The sequence below is a fragment of the Dasypus novemcinctus genome, chromosome 9, assembly GCF_030445035.2.
Source record: "Dasypus novemcinctus isolate mDasNov1 chromosome 9, mDasNov1.1.hap2, whole genome shotgun sequence".
In the NCBI taxonomy this organism is placed as follows: Eukaryota; Metazoa; Chordata; class Mammalia; order Cingulata; family Dasypodidae; genus Dasypus; species Dasypus novemcinctus.
This window is the reverse complement of record NC_080681.1, coordinates 5,750,268-5,755,870: the sequence shown is the minus strand read 5'-3', so window position 1 is coordinate 5,755,870 and position 5,603 is coordinate 5,750,268.

The window sequence follows — 5,603 nt, the reverse complement described above, 5'->3', positions numbered from 1 at the left end:
GGCGGTAAATAAATTGTCTATGATCACATAGCTATTTCCGGCACTATCCTTTAAACAGAACTTTTTAAAGGACTTTAAACAGTTCTTTAAACAGAGCTTTTATAATTGCAAATATAGAAATTGTATAAATTAAATCATTTAAAATGTACATGGGAAGGTTCCTATTTACAGGACTCCTGTAAAAGGTAGATTATTCAGTAAATGGTATTGGGATTTACTGGCTTGCCATGGGGTGGGGGAATAACAAGAGAAACTGGATTCTTATTTTACTTCTTAAACCAAAATAAGTTCCAGATGGATCAAAGATTTACATGTAAAACATGAAATCACAGCCATCCTGGAAGAACACATGGATGCATATTTTTGCAGTCTTAGAATGGACAAGACCTTTTAAAACGTAACATAAAATCCAGAAGTTATAATGGAAAAGATTGGTGCATTTGGTTACATAAAAATTTTAAAGTTTTGTATGGCGAACTTTAGCCCTCTTTAAAAGGGGGGGGGAGGGGAGCAAAGGATTTAAAAAACAATTGTTGGGGAAACATTTACTTTTGTCCCACACACAGTAGTTTTCAACAAAGGACTGCACTGGTATTGGGGTCGACTCCCTGCTAGCAGTGCGTTGCCTGGGGTGTCTTCTGTGCTTAAATCTCGCTTGCCAACCTCAGGTGATAGTGGACAGCAAATCAAAAACAGGATTGGGGGTCAGTATTCCAGCTCCTGGACTGTATGTTTCCGCCCGTTACTAATAAACAACAAATTCACAAATTACTACCTGGGTTCCTCAATGTAGGGAAATCTGTGATGTGCTGTCTGAGGCTTCAAGAATTGAAAGAATGGGGTGGCAGTCTGGGCTGATTGGGTGGATCTGAGGGACAGACCCCTAGGGCTTCCTGTCCTTCCAGCTAGAAGAGAAAAGGAGAGCAAGAATGAAAGAGCAGTTGTGATCGGATGGATGACTGGTAGAACTGGATTTCCTGCATAAGGTAGTACATTGCTAGTTTGAGAAGCTATTTAGTTGAAGGGAAGCTGTGCCTGAGTTTATGACTTACCATAGCAAAATTATGGCATGTGTCAATTTAGAAAGCATTAGGAACTGAGTTAGAGGTCTCTAAGGAATATCTGTGTATTTGTGATAAACTTACATATGCAAAGTGCACAACCTCTATTAAACTATCTTTGAGGTGTGATAAATATGAGTTGATTGAGGACAAGCAACAGACATTTTTTGGTACAGCTTTGCTTAATTTTTCATGGTCATTTAAGTTATTTTCTCATGAGGTTTTCTGAAGAATGCTGAAGTTTTGCGGTAGGAAGAGCGATGCTTAGGAAGGCATGGACCAGTCTAGTCTAGTGCCTTTGCTTTATGAGGGAGCCTCGGTGTGTATGTGTGTGTGTGTGTGTGTGTGTGTGTGTGGAGAGAGAGAGAGCGAGCGAGCTGGAAGAGCAGCCCACAAAGAGCTGGACCCGGGGCCAGGCTGCTATACTGTGGGATATCCTTAACTGAACATGACGCTGGAAAGACAGCCAAGGGAATCCTCTTCCCACTTCAAAAAGATTACTAAGGGGAGCGGATGTAGCGCACGGGTTAGAGTGACTTCTTCCCGTGTATAAGGTCCCGAGTTCAATTTCTGGTACCTCCTGAAAAAAAAAAAAAAGATTACCGCGCTGTCACAGAACCATGAGGTGAGACAATGAGAGCAAGGTAAATGATCATGAATGACGGCAACAAAGAGAAATTCACAAGCTCTCCTTATCAAGGTGGGTCGTGTCAGACTCCAGCTTCAAAGCATGCATCTGAGTGCCAGCTGTATCAGCAAGACAGAGACATGTATAATCACTCCCAAGAATTCATGGAAACAGTTGAAGAGTGGAGGCCAGGAGAGACTGGACTTGCGACAAATCAGAGTGGATGACTAACAGTTTGAAGGTCTTTTATGAGCCTCAAAAAGAAAAAGATTATGTTTTTTTTTTTTTTATGGGCAAATGACTTTAATAGACATTTCTCCAGAGAAGATATACTAATGGCCAATAAATTTATGAAAAGATGCTCAACATCATTAGCCAATAGGGAAATGCAAATTGAAACTGCAATGACATATTGCTGCACAGGGCCTGTGCCTCTCCACACAGGAATGGGACACCTTTTCCCTTTTTTTTTACCAGGACATCCTGGGGATTGAACCAAGGTCTTCCATACGGTAAAAGGGGCTCAATTGCTTGGACCACAGCCGCTTGCTGCTACTCTCTTTAAAAAAGAAAATAAATGTTGACAAAGATATGGAGAAATTGGAACTCTAATGCATAGTTGGTGTGAATGTCAAATGGTATAGCCACTGTAGAAAATGATAATGGTGGTTTCTCAAAAAGTTAAATATAGAATTACCATTTGACCCAGCAACCTCACATCTAGATATACACCCAAAAGAATGAAAACAGGGTCACAGACACTCATACACCAATGTTTATAGCAGCATTGTTCACAATAGCCAAAAGCTGAGAACAACCCAAGTGTCTATCAGCAAATGAATAGATTAACAAAATGTGATACATACACACAGTTGAACATTATTTGGCCACAGGGAAAACTGAAGTTACGAGATCTGCGGCAACATGGAAGAACTCTGAAAACATTAAGCTCAGTGAAACAAGCTGGACACATAAGGACAAAATTTATATAATATCACTTATCAGAGATGACCAGAAATATCAAATTTTCAGAGGTAGAAAGTAAATTAGAGCTTATCAGGGGAAGGGGAAAAGAAGGTGGAGTGTTTGTAAAATTTTCTTTAAATTTAAGGATAAATAAAAAAGCCACCACCTGACAGTTTACTCTCTAAGAAAGCTGACAGTCTCCACGGCTGTGGGCATAGAGAAGGCTGGAAGTCTGTGTTTTGTAGGGCAGGCCACAACTGGGAACTTGGATAAAGGTTTTCAATGAATTCCTGAAGAGAAGCTGGCTGGCTGATGTAGAAATGAAAATTCTTCCTTCTGAAATCATACTTCTCCCTTTAAGGCCTTCAGCTGGTTAGAGGAGACTTCTCTCATTGGTGAAGGTAGTTTCCTTAGTTGATTGTAGATGTAGTCAGCCACAGAAGCAACTGACTTACTGATGACTCAAACCCATGAAATACTCTCACGGTAACAATCAGGCTAGTGCTAGCGTGACCAAACATGGGGACAGCACAAGCTGCCCAAGTTGGAACATGAACTTTACCTCACAAGTGGGGTTTCTTTTCTTTTTTTAAATGTAAACTATGAACGATTTAAAATTGCAAATCCCTGGGAAATCGAGCATTTGCATCTGTTACATTTGTAGATGCTGAAAGCAATAAGGAATGAACACACAGAGCAAGCTGCTAATGTATCTCCCTTTAAGCACTGACTTAACACCGGGTTTCTCAACAGGGCAGGGGCACGAGGCAGCCCTTTGCACTGTGGCTGAGTGGAACGCCCAATTTCAAAGGAAATGAGAACAGAGTCCTCCAGGATGTAAGCCAGATTTTCTGGTTACACCGTTCTCGCATGTAGGTAGACAAACATATTTGAATATCACTAGAAAAGAATCTGTGTGCCTGTGATGCCAACTGCTAGGCATTTTGCATAGAATTAGAATGGATCAGTGTCTTGGACTCTTCAGGTAATTTTATGGGTAAGGATATGGTTAATTCCTTGGTGTTCAGGGCCTACTCCTGAAGACGCTGTTAAAACAAAATAAAAAATAACCCCCTAAAGAGAAAATCCACATTCTAAGAGACAAAACATTTTATCTGGGCAAAAGGATAAATTAACTCATGAAACTTGAGAACACAAGAAAACAAGAACAATGACAACAATAAATATCATTTCCTTGAATATAGTCAACTAGAAAGGCAAGGCATTTTCATACACAAAACATTATCACTTTCTCACTACTCCCAAGAAATCTAATAAATAGTTTACAGGGTGGCGGACTTGGCCCAGTGGTTAGGGCGTCCGTCTACCACATGGGAGGTCCGCGGTTCAAACCCTGGGCCTCCTTGACCCACGTGGAGCTGGCCCATGCGCAGTGCTGATGCGCGCAAGGAGTGCCCTGCCACACAGGGGTGTCCCACGCATAGGGGAGCCCCACATGCCACTGACAACAACAGAAGTGGACAAAGAAGAATACGTAGCAAATGGACACAGAGAAGAGACAACCGGGGTGGGGGAAAGGGGAGAAAAATAAATAAATAAATAAATCTTTAAAAAAAATAATAATAATTTATAGCAAAAAGACCCGATCAGAGCAGTAAATAAAACTTGACCCCCGACACCTGGAAACACAAGTCACAGCTCCCTCCCGGGAACACTGGTTGTACTGAAGCTGGCTAGTAAGATAGGGAATCAATAGATGGATCTGGAACCTGGCAAGAAGTCCACGTGGACATTAGAAGCCCCAAGATGGCTGCTGGGAGACTCCCTCCCCCCACACACAAGACACTGCCATTTAGAACAAAGACTTCCTCCAGAAGCCAGGAGAAGCCCTGGATATTTCCCAAGGACTTGATCATTGGGCCTTCATGGGTTATTGATTGGGGGGGTCATCAATCAAAACAGCAAACAGCTGGAACTCCTCCCCTGCCATTAGCAAAGGGGTAGAATAATTGAAAGTTCAAAAAGCAGGCACAAGGCCTGAATGCGCTCTCTCTTGCCTTTGGACCCCTGTCCCTGCCATGGTGACCACACAAGTAAAGGCTGGGCATTTATAATCTATATTGGGGAATTGTAGTCTGTAAATCAGCCTGCTTTATCAGTTTTCAGCCCCTTCCTCTCTACCTGGAACACCTGCTCTGTTATTTTCTCCCATTTCTCATCCCTCCCTACCTGAATAAATTACTGGCCTAACTTGACCAATGTGCTCTTGAAATTCATTTCTGCTGCAGTCAACAAAATTCAGTAACAGTGCCATCAAAGATTGTCGGCACCACCCAAAGCTCGGTCCGTCTCGTCTTTCGCAAATGCGAGTGGCAGGAGTTGCCGCGTTGTTTCATGAACAGTTCCAGCTGGTAAGGCCCAGGCAATGAGTGAAGCCAGAAAGTACAACAGGAGTAGTTTCCCACAAGACTTTTGTCCTCTGACCAAGGCACTAGTTTGAATGCTGAGCTCTGGCTTCAGGCTGGCAGCTCTTCAGCAGGGCCTCTTCTCGCCCTTGCTTTGTCTTCTGTGCCTGTCACACAGGGAAGGCGCTCACCATAGCCATACTTGGCCATGGGATCCTATAGGTGTTCTCGTGCTGCAAGCTCTAGCTCATCCGTGATGAGGTGCTTCCCTTGAGTGAAGTTTCAGAACTCATTGCCGGGTTGACTGCTATCACCCAGGTTAAACTGCACTTTCCAGGGGCTGGGCTGATCATGGTCTTGAACCTGGAGAAGATTCCTATCTCTCACTGCCCTCTCCTCTTCCTCCGCAGAAGCTGGTGCCTCACCATGGACGCCAGGTTCACCACCCTGGTGCAGAGGGGGCAGGCCTGGAGCCCAGGTGGCATGGCCCCTACAGCCTAGGAGCTCCAGTCCTAGCAGCCTGGTGAGCTCCGTGACCTGCAGGTGAGCTCCAAGATTATGTTTTTGAACTAATCCATTTCT